This window comes from Carica papaya, chromosome 6 (assembly GCF_054855325.1).
Source record: "Carica papaya isolate Zhongbai chromosome 6, ASM5485532v1, whole genome shotgun sequence".
Classification (NCBI taxonomy): domain Eukaryota; kingdom Viridiplantae; phylum Streptophyta; class Magnoliopsida; order Brassicales; family Caricaceae; genus Carica; species Carica papaya.
In genome coordinates, this window is record NC_142314.1 from 26,431,834 (window position 1) to 26,458,443 (window position 26,610).

The following is a 26,610-nucleotide window of genomic DNA, read 5'->3' on the forward strand; positions in this document are numbered from 1 at the left end:
CAAGGTCTTGTGGGCCACATCCCCTACCCCATACTAGCTTTACCCGCAGGACATGCACCCGTGAGAGAAAGCACGTGGAATCCCCCTCCTGCGAGACAACCTTCACATGGAAGACTGCACGTGGGACAACTTTTATCTAAGCATTGAAGGTCAACTGTCCACCTACTGTGGGTCATCATCACGCTATAACATTCGTGCATCACATGGCCTCTAGTGACTGAAATTGTACCTACAATGGTCGGCCATTCACTCAATCAATGGCTTTCCTTCATTGCATGCTATCTAATAGCTCCCATTCATTCTTCCAATCCTATTAAGGCTTCTTCCTCTCTTCATTCGTTCGAAGAGAGAAAACTAAAGACATTTGAGAGCAAACACGAGTGAGTTGGAAAGAAAGAGAAATCGAGTGAGCTTGTTGCACGAATGACACCATGATGGTGCCACTTGTGTGAGCATTCCTTCCCAAATCGTCTTGTAACAATCAGCTATATACAACTATAAATTATCAATAAAAGAAGTATTTTTTTAAAAAATATTTTGTTCATCTTACTTATTTATTTTGCTTAATTTAAAAACTAAAAATTATATTCATTTGAGAAATGATTTCCTAACACTCCTAACATCTTAAGCAAATTCTGTGGGAATGAGAAAATTTCCACCCGCGAGACTCTTAGCCAACGGGCATGCTAGCTCGCAGACACAAGTGGATCCCATCTACCAAGCCCACAAGCCTAGCAACCCGCGGACATGCAAAAGAGCGGGCCGATGTCAATCCGCAAGCCTAGCAACCGGCGGACATGCAAAAGAACGTGCGTGTCAATCCGCGTGATGGGCACGCGTGAAGGCATCAAGTGCCTTGCTTGCGAGCCGTGGGTGACACAGCTTGTTTGCCCGTGGACAACTTTTCCCGTAGATCGCAGCCCACGTGTGAGTGTCTTTGACCTTGGTTTTTTATTTGACACCAGTAAGCGCAGCTTGTAGTGGGGTTTCAGCCACCTGGCTGGGGAGGCCAGTTGCCCAACCAGCTGTCGAAGCTCCAGCCTTTTTCTCCATTTGCTGTCGGCAACTCTTGGACACAATGGTTGGGATTGAATACATGTAATCGGACGGCTAGCTTTTTATTTTAAACCCCATTTAAATGTTTCGTTCTTTAACTTTCTCCTTCTTCATTCGTTTAGGAAGGAAATTGAGAGAAATCAGAGGTGAAATAGAGAATTTGAGAGAGAGGAAGGTAGAGTGCAGGGAGAGGAACAAACCTGAACCATAGGAAAGACCAGCGTGAAGCCCGTAGGAGGATTTCTCTTTTTTCTCGATAAGGTAAACTTCTTTCGTCTTATAGCGTGTTTTTCCTTCATTTCTTGGTATGTAAATTCGGTGAATAACAGTCCTAAGAGCCGCAAAAAACTGCAGCAAAACTTCAGCCCGGAGCCTTTCTTCTGCTGCACCTGAACACGAAACAGAGCTAGTAAGCTTGTTGTTTCTCCGTTATTTTCCGTTTCTGCCTTCAATTTCCTTTTACTCCTAAGTAGCTAATAGTTAGATTAAGATGTTAGGAGTGTTAGGAAATGATTTCTAGAAATAAAACAACTCTTAAATTCGAAATCTAACCCGAAATATTCGGCTTGTTCTGCAAATGCTGCTTAGGCGAGTTTCAAAATATCTTTTCAGTTTCAAACTCTTTTCCTTTGTGCGTTTGAGTCCAAATCATCATCTTCTTGAGGTAAGATAAATGAGTAATTTAGTTATTACAAGTATGAGTTTTATGCATTTGCATCGGTAAATTTGCATGAAATTGAAGCTGTCTTGGTGTTTTAATAGAAACTGTACGTGTGTGAATTCTTGAACTTTTTAATATTTAATTTGTTGATTAAGTGATGTTATGGTGAACTATGATGTGTATTTAATTGTTAAGAACAAAGTTCAATGGAACTTGAATCAAAATTGAGTAGGAATTGGATGGGAATTGTTGACAAAGGCCAACACTGCCTCTGTTGATTGTGCCAGGCACCAAAGTGTCAGGATTGATGGGCACTCGCGGTTTTGCACGTGGGATTGCACACGGGACCCTTCCCACGAGTGCAGAAGTGTCGGGAAAGGGCTCCCGGCACTTTGCGCATGCATAAAATGCTGCGCAAGTAATCGTGGGGCTTTGTCAGGCATCTACAAATGCCAAGAGGGCCTGTGTGAGTGCGTGCATGCATTATGAGCCAGCATGCGTATGCATGCAGGGACATGTGCGAGGATGCCCATTGCATCTCAGCAGATGCCTTGCGGGCCAGTTGTATTGTGCAGCAGGCAAGGGAAGCAGGTGTAGGCACGCTGAGAGGCCTTTGCAAATGCCATCGTGCAACGGGCGCAGGCAAAGTGACAAATTCGAATAGTAAAAAGAAGAATAAAATTTATTTCGTAAATTGAATTGGTAAAAGGAATAATTGAAAGTTTGAAAGTAATGTAAAAATGGAAATAAAAACTAAAGTAAGATTTAAACATAAAGTTATTTAAATAATATAATAAATAAACTTAAAAATAATAATAAAATTTAATCTTAAAAATCTCAGGTAAATAACTAAAAGGTGTTATGCCTTCAATTTAATTAATGGGTCAAATTAATCTAAATAAATCAAAATAAAGAAAATAAAAGAGTCAAAATTTAAATAACATAGTATTAGTTAAACCTAATTCACCACATTTTTTTGGAGAGAGATTGTTATTGGTTTTGGAATCACTAGGCTTTCGGTGTGGTATTGTGTTTCATATTGGAACTATGGTTTAGTTGTCCTGGTGAGTATGAACTAATTGTTATTCATGCTTTGACAAGATATGAATGATGGCAATCGGAGTGAGAATTGTGGGATGGCGTCTGGAGAGTTCTGAGAGTTTGTATGTATATTTACATCATTGTTTTGTATTGTATTGATTAAGCACCCACTCAGAATTAGTTAGTGTCCTATTTGTTTTTTTTGAAAATAGGTGTAAGTGGTTGCGTGCGTAGGATTCTAACCAGTGAAACTTAAATTAAGATTAATAATTTTTAATTAAAATTATGTCAAAAGAAGAGTCAGTGTCTAATTGTGTGTGTGTGTGTGTATGCCTGTGTGCGTGTTGCGTAAACTGATTGAATATGGTATTGCGCGTCTTTGACAATTGAATTGGATATTGATTTTGGGATATTGCCACAAGGAAGGAGTATTTAGTAAATTAAGTTAAAACGGTAAACACCTTTGAAATTTTTGTATGCATGATATGTTCTTGACTCAATGGTGTTTGTGTGTGTAGATTCATGAAAATTACGTGTTTAAATTAGTTATTTATTTTTTAAATGTTATTTATTTAAGTTAAAATTGAAGAATGATGTTTTCTTATTGGTTTCAGAGAAGAAAGTGATTGAAAAAACGAAGAAAACGACAGGAGAAGTTGGATGCTTCTGCCTGTGATTGCCAGGCACCAAAGTGCTAGGAAAGGTGGTAGAGTGTGGTTGTGTCATGCAACTAGTGCACGCGGGTCACTGTACAAACATGTCAAAGTGCCAAGACAAGGTCCCTTAGCACGTTGCACAAGGACGCACGAGCTTTGTCAGACACTCATGCACGAGCTTTGTCAGACACTCATGCGCATTGAGAGAGCCTAAGGTGAGTATGCCCATGCATGCCCAGGGTTGGTCTGGCATGCCCAAGTGGCAGGACAACACCTTTAACATGTTGTGTGCATACAGGCATGCGACTCTACCAAACCTCGTGCATTGAGAGAGTTATGCACAATGGCACTCCCTTGTGTTGTGCAATGAATGAGCACACAAGATGAGCGCGGCCTATATGGGAATGCCTAAATGCTGAGGTAAAGTTCTCCCTAGGTGCTTATGCTACGCCAAGAGAGTCGTACGGACTGGCACTTGCTATGGTGAGTGAGTACACAAGATTTTTCCCCTTATGCGGGTTTTGTTTCTCGGTGAATCCCTAGAACCTAATTGGGCTTTAAATTGGCCAAAATTAATAAAAATAAAAATTTTCAACATGGAATGAATAAAATGAGAAATTAAGGAAGTAAATGAAAATAAATTAAAAATATAAATTTTAATTTAACAAACATTAAAAGGTAATTTAAGAAAAATTTATAAAATAACAGGTAACAAGTGAAAAGACTTTTAGGTGAAAATTAGGGCTTAGGAAAAATAATTAGCAAAAGAATTTATCATCTAGAGTCAGTAAAATTCATTTATAGATACTGTTTATGTTTTAATTTACTGTTGGTGAACCTCATCTTATGAATGGGCATGATATTGGCTTTCCTCTCAGACGAGAGTTGGATTGCGATTGATTGTTAAGGGCCACTATGGCGAAGTACTATCGTGTTCATAGAATTTAATTATTGTTTTTACTGGCTTTTTCTAATTTATAGTAATTTATAGCGGCAGTTGGGAATCCTCTTTACCTTCTGTTAATATAGGTTAAAATGATTTCGCGTGAAGATCTGTAAATAGTAAAATCTAATGTAGTCAAATAACCGAACTACTAAAAATATTAAAGAGGAACATGTATGATTTATCATGATTGTTGTAATTGATTTCTAAATCGATTAATGGGTTTGATTTTGATTGAGATTAACGAATAAGGATATGAGAAATTTTATTACAATGAAATGGAATTGTAAATATACTATGAAATTTTTTGATAATCTTGATTTAGATATCAATTTTGGAACGATAATGTAGAATTTTCATTGATTGTATTAATTATTTTTAAAATTTTATTTGCATGAATTTAATACTGCTTTCCTTACTGAATTTCATGGAACTCATTCCCAATCTATCCCCCAGATGATGTAAATGAGGCTGATATGCTCCTCAACACTCGTTTGGATCTATTTCTAGATTAGTAGAGGATGAGTGCATTGAGAGCTCTTTATTTTGTGAGGCTAATATTTTGTAATTCATAGGATTAGCTAGAACAACTATAATATAATTTAAAGTAGTTAATCCTTTTATCTTGGTATACTCTAATGTATTTTGTAAGGGATGAATGTAACTTTCATATTTATTTCAATTAAATGCATTTGTATCTACTATGTTTTTGGACACTGTCGCCCATCGGGTAGCAGGTTGTCACAGGTGGTATCAGAATAAGATTTCCTAGGACATCTCTTACACTAAGGCTTAGATTTAAGGTAAGATAATTAGGAGAATACTTTTAGGAAAATGAAACCCTATAAATCTTAGGTAGTTTTCTTATACTAAGAGCTTGTCTCTTTTTTTGTAGGCAACCATGACCTGGGGGAGATCATCTGTTGAAGGGCCTAAGGCCTCTGATACTCTCAATAAGGCATAATTCATTGAGTTAATCCAAGTCATCCAAGACTTGACTGTCACTATAGATCACAACCGTGCTCACAACAATGATCGTCCTCATCCTACTGAGGACCAGCCCAATCATGCCCATGCAATTTTGAGCAATATTTCTGAATTTTGAAGATTGGACCTTCTCTTTTTTGATGGTGGGCCCAAACCCATGGTAGCTGGAGATTGAATCATACATATTGAGAAGATCTTTACTGTCCTTAAGCTCACAGAGGAACAAAAGGTTCCCCTAGCCACCTTTATGTTCATTGGTGAGGCTGAGCACTAGTAGCATCTCAAGAAGGAGACCTTATCCACTCCTACCACCTGGGACTATTTCCTAGATGTTTTGCATAGGAACTTCTTTTTAGTGTATATCCATGAGAAGAATGAAGAATAATTCAAGGATCTCCATCAGGGAAGCATGTCAATAAGCCACTATGCTTCCAGGTTTATCCAATTATCTCTATTCGCCCCAAAACTAATTACTTTTAAAAGAAGAAGGTCAGAAAGTTCCTAAAAGGCCTGAGGGCCGAAACCTATGATAGGGTAACCATGATGAGGCCTGTTATCTATGCTGAGGCTCTAGAGAATACCCAACTAGTTGAAGAGCTCCTTATAGCTAGGTAAATCGACATATTAACCATGCTAATGCCCAGAATCAGCAGAAAAAGAAGCAACTTGATCAAGGTCGTGTTGATGGGAGACCAAGGATGACCCCTTCCATTATTGCTACTCCTTCACCTCCTCTTGCCCCATGTAACACCTCCAACCCTATGCAAGTTCGTCGACATTGCGGTAAGAATCATGGTAGTCGTCTGAACTACAAATTGAATAATGCTTGTTACAAGTGTTGAAATACCCAACACTTTATTAAGGATTTCCCCCAATAGCTGAAGGATACTGCTAGACCTGTTGCTAGAAGAAGGGTCTACAACCTTAATGAACCAGATGTTATGATGACACTAACCATCATTTAGGTTACACTTTCTATATCTGATTATATGGCTCATGCTTTGATTGATATTGATGCCACATTTTCGATTGTATCTTGTAAATTTGTTAAATATTTATATGTGAAATCGATACCCCTAGATCATACCCTAATAATAGAAACTCCATTTAATAATACCTTCCTTAATTGCTCATGTTGTATACAAGTTTTATAATGTGAACATGTCGAGTAGAGAATTGGCTGTAGATCTCATACTTTTAGACTTTTAGGACTTCGATATAATCTTGAGCATGGACTACCTTGAGACCTATCATGCTACTTTGATTGTTATAACAAGATTCTGACTCTTCGCCCTTCTAAAGGAAAGCTCTTTTTTTGTAAGTTGTATAAACTTTCCAGTTTGTAACTGAACGAATGTTTTAATTTTAAATCGAAGTTTATTTATGGATTCTAATTTTAAAAATTGTATGACAATTTTATTAATTTTAAATGATGTACATGTTCTTTCCTTAATTTTATCTTATTTATTTAAGCAAAAATAGACATTGAAAATGCTATAAAGTCTATTCATATTGTCTGAGATTATCTGGATGTTTTTCTTAATGAACTTCGGGGTATGCCCCTTAAGCAAGAAATCAAGTTCTGCATCGACCTATTACTAGGGACACTTTCAATCTTTAGGGCTCCCTACTAAATGGATCGTGTTGAACTTGGAGAGTTGAACCATCAATGATGCAGGAGGATATGGGGGGAATTGTTTTGACTCTTGGAACCTCAACGAAACTTGCAATTAGAAACTTAACTGCATAAATAAAATTCCCTTACTTGAATCTACACCCACCTATATGGTATGCAAAAATAAGCATTAGAAAAATTCAAAACTAGGAAAAGAAAGACGGATGACTTACCCAAAAAGTTAATCCCAACTCCTCAGCTCAATAAGACTACAAAAAGTTTCCTAACTTTTAAAGAACTTGAAGATGCTAAGAAAACTAGCGAAAAAATAATTCTTAAAAAAAAACACAAAACTTAATTTTATTAATTCTCAAAATTGTATTTATAACCTAAGAACTTAAGCCTTTATATAGGTTTTTATTGATTACTTCTAATCGGAATAAGATTTATAATTCCTATCCAAACTCTGAAACTTAATTTAACTAAAAGACTTACATTTAAAATAATAAGATAATTAAATCTTATCTAATAGATAATTTAAACATATAAAATAATTAATTTAATAGAATTCCTTTTTTTAGTTGAAGTTGACTTCCCCTTTTGACTTGTATTTCTACTTGAACTCTAATTCACCATTCTTCTCTCTTTGATGATTCTTGAATAGGAGTTTTATTGTAAATCATCTAGATTTGAAGTAGGATTCTTTAAGAGGTCTACAACATGAAAGATTCCTTCTAGTCCAATTTCAAAGTGTCTCCAAGTTTTTTATTCAAGTTGAATTTTTGCTTGATCTCCTTTGTTGTTTATTTGTAACTTGAAATCTTCTTTTTCTAGCTTGTATTCTTCCATGGAGATATGAAATTCTTCTTGTTTTAGGACTTGTAATGAAGGTAGGAGAATGGTCTCCTCATGTGTGTAGAAGTCCTCTTCATTATCCTCTTCTTTCCCATGATATTTGAATTTAGAAACACTTAGGAATTCCTTGGTCGATGACTTCAAGGAGTCTTTTTTTTTTCTTGAAATCAACTTGCTCACCCTTCTCCTCCTCATCGAATTTAAAAAAGGACAAGTTTTCTCATACTTTTCAAGTATTGCTACCCCATTGACTCGACACACTAGAAAAAAAACTTAAGTTTCTTTAGAATTATAAGTACGAGGAAGGTTTTCTTAAACGTAAGGGTCTTTTGTTTTCTTCTTTAATGCTAGTCATCCTTGATAACACTAGTGATTTTTAAGTTTTATGTGATGCATCTCATCTTGGCTTGGGATGCGTACTCATACAGCATGGTAGAGTTGTGGCATATAGTTTAAGACAGTTAAAACCCCACGCACAGAATTAACCCACGCATTATCTCATGCTGACGACCATTGTCTATGCCTTTAAGATTTGGTGGCATTATCTGTATGGTGATACTTTTGAAATTTACACTAACTACAAAAGTTTAAAGTATCTATTTATTTAGAAGGAGCTCAATATGAAATAAAAATGCTGGTTAAACTTTCTAAAGGACTACGATTTCAGAATTTTATACCAGCCTAGTAGAGGTAATGTCGTAACAGATGCCTTCAGTAAGAAGAACACTTGTCTTCTGGTTTAAATAATGATTTTTGAGTGAAAAATGCTTGAAGCGATCCAAAATCTTCCTCTAAATTATTATGGTAATAGTGCTTATCTTACCCAGCTTTGAATCTAGCCAACTCTCATTTAGAGAATTAGGGAAGCCCAATCCACAGATCTCAATGTGGGAAAACAAAGGGATAAAATAAAGCAGGGTGTTCAACCATATTTTTGAGTTTCTGATGATGGGACTATTAAGTTCCAAGACCATTCATGAGTACCCGAAGATCATAAACTTATAATGGCTATTATGAGAAAAGCTCATTCATCCAAGTTAGTCATCTATCCTAAAAGCATTAAGATGTTCAAAAATATGAAACCCTACTTCTAGTGGCCATGTATGAAACACATATTATTGACTATGTTTTCAAGTGTCTTTGTAAAGGCCCAAACATTCAAACTAAATAATAATATTAGAATTTATAAGTTTGCAAAAGCAGTTTATAATTTTGAATTACATTCCTTACACAGTTTAATTGAAATGCTCAATAAGGTTACAGAAATGCCTTTTAAGAAAATTAAAAATGTAAAAAAAAAGAAATACAAATTAAAGACCTAATGCGATCAACCTCCGCTGCGTACCTGGAAAAGAATGGGAGGCAACATTTTTTGAACTTTCCTGCTGTTCAGGATCCGAATCTTGGTCGTTTTGTTCTGAAATGGTTAATAATAGGGGGTGAGCTATACTAGTTCAGTAATAATATCAACACTTTACTACCTTGCAGAAAAATCAAAGGTAGGTAAAAATTGTAAAACAACCAATGGAGCTACTTTTTTTTAAAAAGTAAATTCATTTAACTCGAAAATGTTGATCTCATACTCACCTTTAAGTTCCCAAATACCACTTATGAAGGAAAGAACCAAAATAGCAATGCATCATACATTCTAAGAGACTAACAATAATCAAACTTTACCTTTTCACTTACTTACCTGTACTGCTGGGGGTCCATAGGGGTTTTCACTATACGTGGACTCAATATCCATTCTATTAATCAACCGATCGTCCCCATACCCCATCCAATAATAGGTGCCAAATGTACCACCACCTCAATACCCCGTCTAGTATGAACATGATCAAAACACTTCTCAACCTCTTCCAAAATGAGACTTCTCAGCTCCGTTCGACTGAAGGTAACATCCACGATAGGGTTTGTCTTATGTACCAGGTCCGTATACCCTTTCTCATGGTACTCGGTAAACTTTTTAGTTAACTAACACATACATGTCTACATCATCATTTAGCCATCAAATACACACAACAATCTTATTTTATAATTACAGAAAAATAGAATGATAATTAATAGACAATATAGTTTAAAATTTAATAATTAAAGAAAGTCAAATCAAGACATTTATTTTGAACCAATTAATTGATAGGGATAAAACAGTTGAGTAAACTAATGAACGGAAAAATAATTAAAACTAAAGAATTAAAGTGCATGAAGTAGTAGTAAGCAAACAGAGCAGTATAACCTTAAATAAGTAACACAAATAGGTTAAAGCAATTACACACTGATCGGTTACTGCCTCCATCGGTGACCTGTATTTAATTGAATCGAGGAGTTGCCAAAATTTATAATTTATAATTTATAATTTTTTATTTATTAGACTTTAATTAACTGTAATGACAAAAAGGGTGAGATATTCTTATTTCGGCTTGGTGTTTGAAACATTACCTTTTTTACTACATTTTTTGATGATTTTCAGTTCTTGGATTTCTTAGATTTTTCTGTGAAAACAAAAAACACGCGTCAATTATCATGGCAATACACAAAAAATGGCTAAGAGGAGGCTAAAATTCTCTCGGGGCCGATTTAGGGTTTCGGCACGGTGTCACTGCCGTGTTTTGACACCGGCTCTGCCGCCTACAGTGGTGCCTCCTCTTGCTCAAGCCGGTTTCGACCGGTCCTATATGAAAACCTACGAAATTTGAGGTTAGGTGGCCTTTGTTAGCATAAAAAAGGAAAAAATCAAGACTTACTGGTGATTTTGGATTTTTGGTGCGACGACTCCACTTTTCCTCCCTCGCAGTTGCATTTTTCCTTCGGTTGCCCTGCATTGGAAACATGTTAAGAAATATATGGTCGAAAAATAGAAGGGAGAAGGAAGGGGATTCGGGTTCACCGGAGGGGTTTTGGGTTTTGGATGTTGTGGCTCAGCAGAGCTCTGCCCTCTGTTTCTGGCCTCTTCTTTAGTTTTTCGGTGTTGATAAGAGTTTGGGGTGGCTTAAAATTAGAAGATGAATCAAAAGGGAAAAAAACTGACCTTTCGGCATCGGCGACGGGATCTGGTGTAGCGGCTGGTCTTCTTTTTCGACAACTGGTTCACTTTCTAGCCGCCCCTCTTCTTTTTCTCCTATTTCCCTTTGGTGACTAAGGTTTTGGGGGTTTCGAGTGGAGAGGTTCAAATACCTCTTCGCTTTTGATCTGGGCCATCTGTTTGAAGCTGCATGGCCCAATCTCCACCATTAGATTCATTTTATTTGAAAAATGAATTAGGGTTGTCCGATCGAATGCACGTGGACAGTTCAATTGTGCCTGAAGGAAAAACGGATCTAGGTCGTTCGTGCGTGCAGGACTGCATTCGGACTATGAGATTGATTGACACACAGATTATCCGCGTGGCATTCCGCATGGAACGCGTATCCGCGTGTCTGCCATGCGGCGCATGGGGACTAGCCGTGCGGCTGACGTGGCCATCCTACATGGTCATTTTTTCTATTTTTGCACTTTTGCCCTAGTTTTTCAATTTTCTTTTCAAATAGTTCCTTCCTTATTTCCAGTTTAGCCATGACTTTTGAAAATTATTTTCAAATACACCCAAGATATATATTTCTTCAAAAATTCTAAGAAAAATTAAAAATTAAAAATTTTAAAATTATTATTAATACAAATTTAATCATCCCGAGTCTAAATCTTGAGCTCAGGGTGTTACAACTCTCCCCCCTTAAAAAAATTTGGTCCATTAAATTTGCTGCTATCCCATTAGTAAAAATTAATGATACTAGGTCCTGAAGTCTTATTCTAACTCTTAAATGGCCTTGTCTTACAAGTGATTCCACTATGGGACCTTGATGAAGGGAATTTCTCTGTTGCGAAACACTATGCTCTTCCGGTCCAAAATACTAATCGGTACCTCCTCGTAAGATAAGTTTTCGTGGAGTGAAAATATTTGATAAGAGAAGACATGTGAGGGGTCTAGGTTGTACTTGCATAGCATTGACACATGAAATACGTTATGGACTCTGGATAGTTATGGCGGTAGTACTAGCCTGTAGGTAGATGTCCCAATTTTGTCAAAGATTTCAAATGGTCTGATGAACCTGAGGTTCAACTTTCCATTCTTTCTAAATTTGGTGATACCCTTAAAAGGGTGACCTTAAGGAACACTCGATCACCTTTCTTAAATTCTAAATCTCTCATTCGGGTGTCTGCATAACTTTTCTATCTACTTTGGGCCATCTGGATGTTTCTCATAATTTTAACAATCTTTGTTGTGGTCTCATCTACAAGATCTGGGCCAATCAATTTTTCATCAACTTCAACAAATTGGTGATCTATAGGGTCGGCCCTACAATACCTCATATAGAGCTATGTCAATAATTGTTTAATAACTGTTATTATAGGCGAACTCTATCAGGGATAGGTAGTCATCCCAATGCCTTCCGAAATCCATAATATAAGTCATAAGCATATTCTCTAGTGTGTAAATGGTTCGCTCTATTTGTCCATCTGTCTGATGGCAGAATGTTATGCTAAGAGACAATTTCATCTCTATTGTTTGTTGGAAACTTGTCCAAAATCGATTGATGAACCTAGGACCCCTATTGATGCCACCGTCACCGGAACTCTATGTAGTATGACTATCTCTCGAATATAGATTCTAGCTAGGTTATCCAAGGGATCAGTTATTCTAATGACCAAGAAATGAGAGGACTTAATGAGTTGGTCGACAATCACCCAGATTGTGTCATGCCCCGAGTGTGCCTTAAGCAACCATATTATTAAGTCCATGGTGATATATTCCCATTTTCACTCTAGAATTGGTAACGACTGAAGTAGCCCGCCTGGACGTTGATGTTCAGCCTTGACCTGTTAACATAAAAGACACTTGGAGACGAAATCGACAATTTTCTTTTCTATTTCGTTCCACCAAAATCGAGGTCGCATGCTTTGATACATCTTAGTACTTCCTAAATGTATGGTAAATCTTAAACTGTGAGCCACTATCATGGCATCATTTTTTAGTTCACTATCATTTGGAACGCATAGCTTGTCCTAAAACCTGAGCAACCCTTCGGCAGAGACTCAGAATTCTGAGTTTAAATGTTTTATATCCCTACTGAGAATTGTTAGAGTGGGATCGGTCAGTTGAGCTTCATTTACTCTATGAATTAATTCGAGTTAAACTACTAGATGGGCCAGACATGTAGCCCTTTTTAAATCCTAGAGCTATATCTGTTGCGTAGCCTCAATCGCCCCACACTTAGAAGCCATTATGTAAGCTAGCATACCTACATTCTTCTTGCTGAGAGCGTCGACTACCACATTACCCTTACCCGGGTTATACAAGATCTTACAGTTGTAATCCTTGAGGAGCTCTATTTAACGCCTCTGACACATGTTGAGATACTTCTGGGTAAATATGTGCTTTAAACTCTTATGGTTCATATAAATTTCAAATGTCTCCCCATACAAGTAATGACACAAGGTTTTCTAGGCGTGGATAATGACGACAAGTTCCAAGTCGTGGGGGGTAATTTTTCTCATGAGTTTTCAACTACTTGAACCCATAAGATATGACCTTCCCGTGTTGCATTAGAATGTAACAAAGTCCTTGGTAGGACGCATCACTGTATACTGTATATCCACTTGATCCTTTTGGCAGAGCAAAGACTAGCATGGTAGTCAGTCGTTTCTTGAGTTCTGTAAAGCTTCTTTCACATTCATCATCCCACTCAAACTTGACGTTTTTCTTCGTAAGTCGGGTAAGGGGTACGACTATGCTTGAAAATCCTTCTATAAACCTGCAGTAATAACCTGTCATACTCAGAAAGGTTCGAACTTCCTTAATCGAAGTGAACTGCTTTCAACCCATCATTGCATCAATCTTCTCGGGATTCACTAACACTCCATCCTTTGATATAGTTTCTTTTTCTTGAGTACCTATAAGACCTGAGTCAGATACTAAGCATGTTCCTTTCTGTTTTCAAAAAAACTAAGATATCATCAATAAATACTATGACAAACTGATCCAAGAATGACCTAAAGATCCTGTTCATCAAGTCCATAAAGATTGTAAGTATATTAGTTAACCCGAATGACATGACTAGGAACTATAGTGCCCATACCAAGTTCTGAAGGCCATTTTAGGGATGTCCTCTGCCTTGATCTTTAGCTGATGGTATCCCGAATGCAAGTCGATCTTGGAAAAAATATGGGCACCCTGTAACTGGTCGAAAAGATCATCAATCCTGGGGATGTGGTACTTGTTCTTAATTATGACTTTGTTCAATTTCTTGTAGTCAATACACAATCTCAAAGGCCCATCACATTTCCTTGCGAAGATGACTCCAGCACCCCAGGGAGATATGTTATGCTGGATGAACCCACTATCCTACATCTTCTTGATCTATTTTCTCAATTCTTTTATCTCGACACGACTCATTTGGTATGGGGTAATTGAGATGGGTAAGGTGTCAGGCTGAAGGTCTATGACAAATTTAACTTCTTGATCTACTGGCAGTCCTAGTAATTCATCAGGGAATATGTTCGAAAAATCTCGGACAACAAGGATTTCTTGAATGCAAATTGCTTTCTTAGGCTTGCCTAATGTGGAAAAAAATAGCTTAGTTAAAGCATTTGATATACAACGTAGTTACCATGTGTGAATAATATCTAAAACTTATATTAATTTATGAAAAACTCTTCATTAGAAATATTGAATATAAGATTCTTATGAAAACAGTCCACGGTGGCGTGATATGCTGCTAACTAGTTCATTCTCAAAATTGCATCAAAATCTCATGTGTCAAGTGCTATTAGATCTATACTCAATTTTCTACTTATTATTTCTATGATACAAGCTTTGTATATAACATTCCATAGTAGTGTCTCATTTCTAGGTGTAGACACAAACAGTACAGAATCAAGACTTTCAGGTAACACATTTAAATTTTTAGTAAAAATATATAAAAAAAAAGAATGTAAAGCACCAGTATCAATTAAAACATGTACAAGGTAGTTACAAATAGTGTACGTACCTTGTCTCACGTCTGGATTGGCTTTAGCCTCTTGATAAGTGAGGGTATAGACTCTGCCCTAGACTACAAGTCTGGTTTGATTCTGATTCTGTGAGCACTATCTCGCGTAGTGCTTGACACTTCTGTATATGTGGTAAGTATTGTTGAGGCGATAGCAGGGTTGATCTCCATTATTCTTGCCATAGTGCTGGTAAGTCTTATTACTTTCTATCGCTGAGGCCTAGGAAGAGCTTGAATTGGGGGCCTTGGTCTCTTGTTCTACTGATTTGGTGCAGTAGGTGTTGGCCTATGATGTGGAACTAGGGGCTTGGATTACCCACTACTGGAGAAAAAATGTAGAGATCCCTTTCTATCAGCTGTGTCTTGGCCAAAACTACTGAGTAGGTGCTGAGCTCGAACACATATAGTTGCTATTTAATCTCATGACGAAGACCCCATTCAAACTTCCTTGCCTTTCTACCTTCATCTATCACGCTTTCAGGAGAGTATCGGCCTAACTCTAGGAATTTCTGACCACACTTTGATATTGACATATCTCTCTGAACCAAGTGTGCGAACTCCATATCCTTAAGATGTCGAAGGTATTTTAGAAGGTACTCAATATTGAAAGCTATCAAGAACTGTTTCTAGGTAACTAGGGTGGGTAGAGTGGCCTGCTTCAGTTGCTACCAACGCTCTGCCTCACCCACGAGCATATAAGTGGCAAGAATGACCTTATGTTCAGGAACCACTTTAAGAGTTGCGAAGGCCTTCTCTGTCTCTGCTAACTAGTATTCAACTTTTTCAAAGGTGGATTTCCATACAAAAGTAGATGGATTAAGTCTTTTATACCTTTTGATATTGCATTGGTCCATCACTAGTGGAGCTGGGTCCTGCTAAAGGGGAATTAGGTTATGTTGGGGAGGGATCGGATGGTCCTATGGTGGCACCTGGTTGTATGGTGGGAGCATCGGATTGTACTGTTGCAGTGTAAGATGATACGATGGAGGAGAATGGTTGTACTGTGGTGGCACTAGATCCTCTCAGTGTGAAGGTGACTCACACTGTGGCAATGGTAGAGGGGGATCATGTAGCTCCCTCATCTCTTTCTTAGTCTGCTGGGCAGAGATTAGTCTCTCCAACATTTCGAAGAGCCAATCGACATCTTCTCAAAGCAATCCCACCCAAACTACTCTATTTAGTGGGGGTCTTTCTCTCCTCATGTCCTTGTACCTACATTTCACAACAAGGTTTGAGATTCGGGTTATATTGAATTATTCTAATCCTATGTGCAAAGAACAATTTTGAGGAACGCAGCTCTAATACCAACTGTAAAGGCTTAAACATTTAAATTAAATAATAATATTGGAATTTATAAGTTTGTGGAAGCAGTTTACAATTTTGGGTTGTATTCATTGTACAGTTTAATTGAAATACCCAATAGAATTACAAGAATGCTCCTTAAGAAAATTAAAAACGTAAAAGAAAGAGAAATGCAAACTGAAGATCTAATGCAATCAACCTCCGCTACGTAACTGGAAAAGAAACGAGAGGCAACCTTTTCTTAACTTTTCTCCTGTTCAGGATCCAGATCTTGGTCGTACTAATCTGAAATGGTTAATAATAAGGGGGTGAGCTACACTAACCCATTAAGAATATTAATGTTTTACTACCAATATGGAAAAATTAAAAGTTAGTAAAAATCGTAAAATGACTAATGGAGCTACTTTTTTCTTTTTAAGTAAATTTATTTAACTTAAAAACATTAATCTCATACTCACCTTTAAGTTCCCAAATACCACTTATGAAGAAAAAGCCCAAGATAGCAATGCATCATACATTCTAAGAGACAAATAGTAATCAAACTTTACATTTTTACTTACTTACCGGTGCCGTTAGGGGTCCATAGGGATTTCCACTATACGTGGACCCAATATCCATTCTATTAATCAACCGACTATCCCCATACCCCATCCGTTAATGGGTGTCAAACGTACCACTACCTCAATACCACGTCCGGTATGAGCATGATCAAAAGACTTCCCAATCCCTTCTGATATAGGACTTCTCAGCCCCATTTGACTGAGGATAATGCCTACGGTAGGATTTTCCCTATATACTAGATCTGTACACCCTTTCCTATGGTACTGGTAAGTCTTTTAGTTAACTAATACATACATGTCCACATCATCATTTAGCCACCAAATACATACAACAATCTCATATTTTAATTACAAGAAAATAAAAAGATAATTAATAAACAATATAATTTAATATGTAGTAATTAAAGAAAGCGAAATCAAGGCATTTATTTTGAACCAATTAACTGACAAGGATAAAACAGTTGAGTAAACTAATGAACGGAAAAGTAATTAAAACCAATGAATTAAAGTGCATGAAGTAGAAGCAAGCAAACAGAAGAGTATAGCCTTAAATAAGCAACACAAATAAGCTAGAGCAATTACACACTGACCAGTTACTGGTTCCAACGGTGACCTGTATTTAATTGAATCAAGGGGTTGTCAACATTTATAATTTTTCATTTATTATTTATTACACTTTAGTTAACCGTAACGGGAGAAAGGGTGAGAAATTCTTACCCCGGGTCAGTGTTCAAAATACTGCCTTTTTCACTACACTTTCTGAGAGTTTTCGGTTCCCGAATTTCTTGAATTTTTAATATTTACATATAATTAAGCAAAAGTAGTGGACAAATAAAAAAAAAAAGAGGAAATTTTTTTGAGAAAATAGAACCTCTTCAATGAAATATAAAAAAATGGAAATGGAGTTTTTTTGAAACATCGAAGAAAGTGATTTCCTGCAAAAACCAAAAACACGCGTCAATTATCATGGAAATACATAAAAAGGGCCGAAAGGGGGTTAAAATTCTCTTAGGGTCGGTTTAGAGTTCGGGCAAGGCGCTGACTCTGCCGTGCTCCGGCGACGACTCCGTGGTGCTTCGATGCTAACTCCTCTCAGTCAGGCCGGTTTCAGCCGGTCCTGTACAAAAACCTTCAAAATTTAAGGTTAGGTGGCCTTTGTTGGCCAAAGAAAAGAAAAAACCGAGACTTATTGGCGGTTTGGAGGCAGGTACGACGGCTCCGTCGTTCCTCTCTCGCAGTCGCAATTTTTCTTTGGTTTCTCTGCCAAAAAAAACATGATAGGAAATTAATGGTCAAAAAATGGAAGGGAATAGGAAGGGGATTCGGGCTCACCGGAGGGGTTTTAGGTTTCGGGTGTAGTGGCTCGGCTGAGCTTCACCCTCTTTTTCTGGCTTCTCTTTTGGTTTTTCAGCACCGATAAAGGTTTGGAATGGCTTAAAATCGAAAGACAAATCGAAAAGGGAAAAAAACTCACCTTTTAACGTCGGTGATAGGCTCCGGTGCAACAGTGACAGCTGCCAGTCTTTTTCTCTAACAATTGGTTCACTTTCCAATTGCCCCTCTTTTTCTTCACATATTTTCCTTCTTCGGCTAGGGTTTTGGGGGTCCAGGTGGAGGTGTTAAATACCTCTCCACTTTCGATCTGGGCTGTCCGTTTCAGACTGTATATCCCAATCTCCACCGTTAGATCCATCTTATTTGGGAAACAAATCAAGGCCGTCTGATCGAATGCACGTGGATCGTTCAATCACGTCTGAAGGAGAAACGGATCTGGGTCGTTCGTGTGCGCGGGAGTAAATTCGGACCGTGGGATCTGTTGGCACGGAGATCGCCTGCGTGGCATCCCGTGTGGAATGTGTATCTGCGTGTCTGTCATGTGGCACACGATGATTGGCTGTGTTGCTGACATGGCCATCCTACATGGCCGTGTTTTTCATTTATACGCTTTTGCCTTATTTTTCAAATAAGTCCTTCCTTATTTCCAGTTTGACTTTGACTTTTGAAAATTATTTTCAAATACACCCAAAATGTATATTTCTTCAAAAATTCTAAGAAAAATTAAAATTTGAAGTTTTTAAAATTATTATTTTACAAATTTAATTATCTCGAGTCTAAATCCCAGGCTCGGGGTGTTACAGTCTTTCTTATCATCAAAACAAGTTAGAGTATTAGAGACCTAGTAGTTTCTTATAATGTCTCTCTATTCTAGAATGAAAGTGGGAACATATCACTATAGATTTCATTGTAGGACTACCTAGGACGGATCTGAATACACTAATATTTGGAGCATTGTAGACAGACTGACTAAGTAGGCTCACTTTTTCATAGTGAATACCACCAATTTTGTCAACAAACTTGCAGGGTTGTATGTCCATGAGATTATTAGATTACATGGTATCCCAGTTTTAGTGGTATCCGACAGAGATCTTTTTTTTACTTTTCGATTTTGAACCAATTTGTAGAAAGCTCTTAGCACTAGTCTTTTTTCCAGTACTACATTTCATCCCCAAACTAATGGCTAGTCATAGAGAATTATCCAGACCTTAGAAGACATGTTGAGAGTTTGTGTGTTAGATTTTGGTGGTAGTTGGGACATACATCTACCTCTGATTTAGTATCTTATAATAACAGCTGCTGCTCCAATATAGGAATGATTCCGTACGAAGATTTGTACAGTAGACCTTGTCAATCCTCTATATGTTGGAATGAGGTTGGGAATAAACATCTCTTAAGTCAGATCTTATTTAGGAGATTGTGGACCAGATTTTTATCATTTGCAAGAACCTTCTTGCTGCTTAGAGTCAGCAGAAAAGATATGCCAATAACTGAAGAAAGAATTTAAAATTTACCGTGGGAGATCGTATATTCCTCAGGTTGTCTCCAATCAAATGAATTATGAGATTTAGTAAGAAAAGTAAGCTAAGTCCTCACTTTGTGGGAACATTTAAAGTTTTAAGAGTAGACCCTAGAGGACATGCTAAGAGTTTGTGTGCTACATTTTAGCGGTATAGAACATCAATCTACCTCTGGCTGAATATGCTTATAATAATATCTACCACTCTAATATAAGAATGGTTGTCTATGAAGTTTTATATGGTAAACCTTGTTGATCCCCTATATGTTGGGATAAAATTGGTAATAGACATCACTTAGGACCATATCTTATTTAGGAGATCGTGAACAAGATTTTTGTTATTTGTATAAACCTCTTTATTACTTAGAGTCGGCGAAAAAGCTACATCGATAACCAAAGAAAGAATTTAGAAATTGTCGTGGGAGATCATGTATTCCCTAGGGTGTCTCCAATCAAAGAAATTAAGAGTTTTAGGAAGAAAGGTAAGCTAAGTCCTCGCTTTGTGAGACCATTTAAAGTTTTAAAGTGGATTGATATAGAAGTTTACTAGTTTTCACAATGTCTTTTATGTTTTGATGCTTTGAGAGTATCATCACGATCCTTCCCCATCATCTCATATGAGACATTCCCCTTATGATCGGATCTAACCTATGAAGAATACCCCATAAACTCTATATTGGAAAGAAAAAGTTCTCTAATCTAGAAAGATCCCTGTGGTCAAGGTATTATGGTAATACAATTCTCCTGAAATTGGGAACTTGAAGACAATATGTGAGATTTGTACCAAAAATTATTTTAAATTTAAAATTTAGGGACTAAATTTTTATAAGGTGATGAGGGAGAATATAACAACCCTAAACTCCATAATTTCATTTTATTCTAAATATTATGAATTTTGTTATATTTTGATCCTTCTATTTTAAAAACACTGAAAATTGTTTTAAAATGTAAAAGAAAACATTTAAGAAAAATCCCAAAAATACCCAAAATCCCTTAAACACCTGAGGGATTTCATAAATCCCCCTGGTCGCGAGAAATGACTCCTTTTTCCTCTTGGTGCATGCCACAAAAAATACGTAGACTCTCCCAATCCATGGAAACTAATCACGTGGGCTTGCGGGCCACAACCCCTGCCCCATGCCGATTTTGCTTGTTGGACATGCACCCGCAAGAGAAAGCATGTAGAATCCCCCCCACCCGTGAGACAACCTTCACACAGAAGACCACACAGAGGATAATTTCTATCTGCGCATTGAAGGCCAACGGCCCACCTGCCGTGGGTCATCATCATGCTACAACATTCGTGCGCCACGTGGCCTATAGAGACCGAAATAATAACTATAACGAGTAGCCATTTATGCAATCAACTGCTCTCTTTCATCGCATCCGATCCAACGACTCTCGTACCTTCTTCCTCTCTTGTTAAGGCTTTTTCTTCTCTTCATTCTCTTTATTCCCTTTATTCCTTCGAATAGAGAAAACCGAAGATATTTAAAAGTAAACTATGTGAAATAGGAATGAGTTGAATAGAAAGAGAAACCAAGTGAGCTTGTTGCACGAACGACACCGTGATGGTGCCATTTGTGCGAGCATCCTTCACGAACCATCTGACCCTTTTCTCCATAAGGTAAGTCCCCTTTATTTTCTGTAAATCAAATTTCCATTTCCCACTTTTTGCAAAATTAATCCCCTCTTTTAAACATATTTTGTATATAGCCTTCTTTTTGAAGAACTACAGCCTCCTACTTTGTTTTCTGGAACTCACGAAGCTGCTGCTGCAACCACTTTCCCCTCTTCGATTAGGAGCCTTTTCTTCTCTATTTAGAACACCAAATATCGTCGATCTTTAGGTAAAGAATAAGGTATTCTATTCATTTTGAAAATATTTTTATACTTTAAACAGTAAATACCTTAGACATTTATATATGCATGATGTATTCTTGGCTCAATGGTGTAGTAGATTCATGCAAACTACTTGTTTTAATATATTATTTCTTTTTTAAATATTATTTTTTTAAAGTTAAAATTGAAGAATGATGTTTTCGAATTAGTTTTAGGGGAAAAATGATTGAAAAAGTGAAGAAAATGACAAGAGAAGCTAGATGCTTCAACCCATGACTGTCAGGCACCAAAGTGCTGGGACAGGGTCCCTTAGCATTATATGTATGTGCAGCACACTGTGCAAGGACGTGCAAGCTCTGCCTGACGCTCATATGCCCAAATGGGCCGAAATTAACATAAATAAAAAATTTGGACATGGAATGAATAAAAGGAGAAATTAAGGAAGTAAATGAAAGTAAATAAAAATATAAATTTTAATTTAACAAACATTAAGGGGTAATTTAGGAAAACTTTATAAAATGATGGGTAATGGGTTGAAACAAACTTTTTGGTGAAATTTTGGACTTAGAAAATATAATTTGTAAAAGACTTAATCACCAAGAGTCAGTAAAATCCATTTACCTATCATCACGGAGGGCTACTATTTACATTCTAATTTACTATTGGTGAACCTCACCTTATGAATGGGCACAATATTGGCTTTCCCCTCTGACAAGAGTTGGATTGCGATTGATTGTTAGGGGCCACTATCGCGAAGTACGGCCATGGTCATATAATTTAATGACTATTATATATATATATATATTCTAATTAGTTTTTCCCCATTCATAATGATAGTTAAGAATCCCCTCTGTCCTCTATTGATATAGGTGTAAACAGTTTCGCGCGAAGGTCTGTAAATAATACCTAATAGAGTCCAATAATCGGACTAATAAAACTGTCAAAAACGAATATATATAATTCATTGTGATTGTTATGATTAGTTTTTAAATCGATTGATATGTGTGATTTTGATTGAGATTAACGGATAAAGATATGGAAAATTTTATTATAATGAAAAATATACTATGAAATTTTTGGCAATCTCGATTTAGATATTTATTTTGGAATGATAATGCAAAATTTTCACTGGTTGCATTAATTACCTTTTAACACGTTATTTTCATGAATTTAATATTATTTTTCTTATTGAGTTTCATAGAACTCACCCCTATTTATTTCCCCAGATGATTATATGAGGCTGATCTACCCCTCGACACTTGCTTGGATCCATTTCTAGATCAGTAGAAGATGAGTGCATTGAGAGCGCTTTATTTTGTGAGGCTGATTGATGTGAGCAATGAAAGGCAAAAGAATATTTTTTAAGAAAGAATTAACCAAGAGGGAAGACTTCTTCCTAAACCATATGATATCATAAAGGAAGAGAAAATCAAATATCATTTCTTAAACAACTAAATCCCACTGTTTATGAAAGATATGGGTGGTCTCTTTGCTCTTTTGATAGCCAGCTTTAATTAACTATATTTACTTTCCCTAATTCCTCCATAATTAAGTAAAATATTCTCATTTATAAAGAGAATATCCTATTTAGCATATTCTAGTCAAAGTCTTCTTAACTTTCAATATTTTCTCTTTCAAGTTAATATTTAATTTTCTTGTAATTTCTACAACTAATTTAGGAGATTTATTTTCTTGTAATGCACATGACTTACTCTATAAATAGGTCTTCAATTCCTACTTGTAGTCATTCCTAGTAAGGTTTTTGTTAACCTTCTTGTTGAATAGGAATTGATTTAACTTATCAAGATAAGTTCTTGTAGCGTTTTATCAGTCCATTTTGAATTGATTTCACTTATGAAGGTTCCATCTTATGACATTTAATCAATTCAAGTCATCGTCCCAATTATTTTAGTTGACATTCACGTGTTGAATGTAGGTCAAGTAGGGATGATTTGTTGAGAGTTTTATGATTCTGAATATTGATATTATATGCGAAGTTTTTGATCACATTAGTTGATCATGGTTTTTGCATCACCGATATTTTGTAATTCATAGGATTACCATAACAACTATGATGTAAGTTAAAGTAGTTAATCTTATTGCTTCAGTACTCTAATATATTTTGTCAGGGATGAATTTAACTTCTGTGTTTATTTCAATTAAATGCAATCGTATCTGATATGTTTTCAGACACTGTTACCCACCGGGTAGCAAGTTGTTACACTTAATTCTTCTAAATCATCATATAATTCTTTAAAATTTAAACCGGAAGTCACAGGGGTAAAACATGCGTACCAGCAACATTTCTAGTTCTGATTTTTCATTGTTTTCCATCAATTTCTAGTGACTGAGTTATAATTTATGGCTTTTAGAATACCATGCATGTAGAAATAAATAAATATTAAAAGATGGGCACGCATTGTGAAAGAATGAGAGGAAATTTTACCTTGCATGCATCGGGCTTGGGTAGTAGGGCTTCGTTAACCTAAGATTTCTTCGTGGATTAAATCCTTTTCCTTTTTTTTTTTTTAGTTATAATCATTCTTTCTATTTTATGAGTTAATCCTCACTCCTCTCTTAGTAAATCCATTGCTCTCCCTTGAAAAATTTTCCTCATGTAGGTTCGACTATCTCTTTCGTGTCCCCTCTCTTTGTGCAATTTTTTGTTCGCTCAGGTGCCTTTTTCTTGGTGAAAAAAAAGAGGAAAAAAGCTTATGTATGGGGGAAAATTAAATCGACGCTGCCCATTTTCATGCAGAAGCTCGTGGCTATTGGATGCAGGTTTAATGAAGGGTAAAATAGACTTTATGTACTCGGCTTTTAAATCGTGATCATTGGATCCATTTTACACGTGATCTAGACTGTAGGTTCTCTGCATCTCTATTTTAAGTCGAGTGATTTTGGGCCATGCAATCTCCCATAAACATGATCGTGACCATTTTATTCGCGTGTCTCTACTCAAGGTCAAACATCCCCTGATCGTTCGATCGGTATCTTTGGTCCATAGAGGCTCATCGCAACAATTCATTTGGTCTCTCTCACTATTATCCGCTTGCGTGGCCAGCCATACGACCTGCCCTAATACACCAATAGACACCTCACGTGCTGAGGTGTCCCATGTTTTCTTATTTACAAATTTTTCCCATTCTCTATGTTTTCTTCCATTAGTCCCTAAGCAGCATTTTAATATTGTTACGGTTTTCAATTTTGATACTTTTAATTTTCCTTGAATGTATGTTTATCCTTTTCCATCATAATGGGTTCGTAAAAATAAAACATATTTTATTTCATGCATTTTGTTTTCACGTATTGACTTATAAAGATTTTAAATTTCATATGCTTTACAAATTTGAAATTGTTTACATCATATGAGCTGTTACAAAGCGTTTGTTCAAGTAAAATTTGAGAGTAAAAGTTGTATTTGAATTAAAAATATTGCACAAGGCAGTTTGAACCTTTTCAAATAGAAAAAAAGTTTTTTAATGCATTTAATTCATTTTTATAACTATATTTATTCTTTATAAGTGCTTTCAGATGTGTGATAAATTCAACAATAGTGTAAGTCACAAAACTTTTTATGAAGTTTTGGGAAATATGTAGAGAATTCATTATTTTATCAAATTGAGTAATACAGTTTTTGTTACTAAATTTACCACAATATATTCTAATCAATAATAAATTACTTAAATATTCTTTAATACTTTATTTAAATTATGTAATATTTAAATATATATAAATTAATTATTAATTTATCAAATAAATAAAATTACTATCAAATTATTAAATATAAATAATTATTTATTAATAATATGAAACTATATAAATAAATAGTAAATTAAATATAAAAATTATTAGTTAAAATTATTTAATTAAAATAATTAAATTAGTAATAATAATTAATTTGTTCCTAGAATTACTACAGTAGCCTTCTCTTTAGCAATAAAATCGCCATGATATTAATATTAATTATTAATCAATCCATGTAATACTTAATATATTTGATTTATATTTATTTATAAAGTTTTATAATTTAAATAAGATATCAAGCAATGTTATGATGATGTATAATTAAATAGATGGGTATTATAGTAAATTTAATTTTAGAGTTAAATTTATCAGTAAAAAAAATAAAATGTACAATAATTCATAAGTGTAAAGTTTTTTGTTCAACTTTTGAAAAATAGTTGAATATGTGGTAACCAATTCTTATCCTATTTTCTCTTGTTGAGAATTGGGAGGTATGACCACTGGATTAGAGGCCAGGGTTTAAGTATGCATGAACTTGTTAAAACATACGCATGAAAGTTTTAGACTACATAAAACTAAAATAATACGTACATACATATATATATATATATTAAATCTAAATAATCGATCACAAAAGTATTAAGTTATTTTTTTAGCAGGCAGGTATCATAAAACTTTTATATTCTGAGACTAAATTTCTTTTCAAATTCGGCCAAAAAAGATCATTCACACAAGGGTTAGAAAATTCACAAGATAAATGCTTATTGTCTAACCCTAAATAAATGAACCTCATATTTGCATACAAGTTAACACTTCATTTTAGATGTTTATTTACTTATTTTCTAAACTTAAAATATTAATTTGATTTATAACTTAATAAGTCAGTCCCATATGCATATATTCATATCACTAGATCATCATATTGGAGTATATTTTCGTATCCCTAATTAATTGTAGTTTAATATATATCAGTAATAATATATTTTTCAGTATATCATATAAGTACACTCTTTCACAGTCTTAATACAATATGTATATATATCATTGGTAGTCACAGTACAATAGATATATGTATATTTAAATGTATCAATAATACATTTTTGTCTTAGCTTGTTGTGCTATGAAAGAAACACAATTAATTTAAATAGTAACACAACAGTACTAGTTAAACTCTTGAAAGTGCTCCCCACTAAGTCTTTCTTCAAAATGGATCTCACTCCTCTACTTAAAGGAAGTCACCTCCATTGCGAGTTGGCTAGTCATTTATCGGGTTCATTCACCAATTTTGGCTTCTTTTATCCATCTAGTAATCTCTAGATCGCATCTGTATAGAGGTTGTGGATTGTGACTGTATTGGGTAAATTGGTCTGGATCAAATCATGTTTTAATTTTGGGGTTGTTCGGCTCACTTTTGATGGGTTCTTTGTATGTAAATGGTCTAGTCTATCCTTATGTTCGATTGTGGT

General features: G+C 35.7%; 1 long non-coding RNA gene across 5 annotated transcripts; it reads left to right on the top strand.

Moving 5' to 3' along the window:
* Positions 1-789: 789 nt before the first annotated feature.
* LOC110807321 (uncharacterized) lies at positions 790-6,693 on the top strand. 5 transcript variants are annotated; one of them, XR_015812780.1, is made up of 5 exons: positions 873-1,098; positions 1,179-1,317; positions 1,411-1,465; positions 3,373-3,897; positions 5,253-6,693. It is a non-coding gene; the product is annotated as an uncharacterized LOC110807321 (long non-coding RNA). The 5 variants fall into 5 exon arrangements; XR_015812779.1 differs by lacking the exon at positions 5,253-6,693 and adding an exon at positions 4,814-5,241; XR_015812778.1 differs by lacking the exon at positions 5,253-6,693 and having other exon boundaries at positions 818-1,081; positions 3,373-4,011.
* The last annotated feature ends 19,917 nt before the right edge of the window (positions 6,694-26,610 follow it).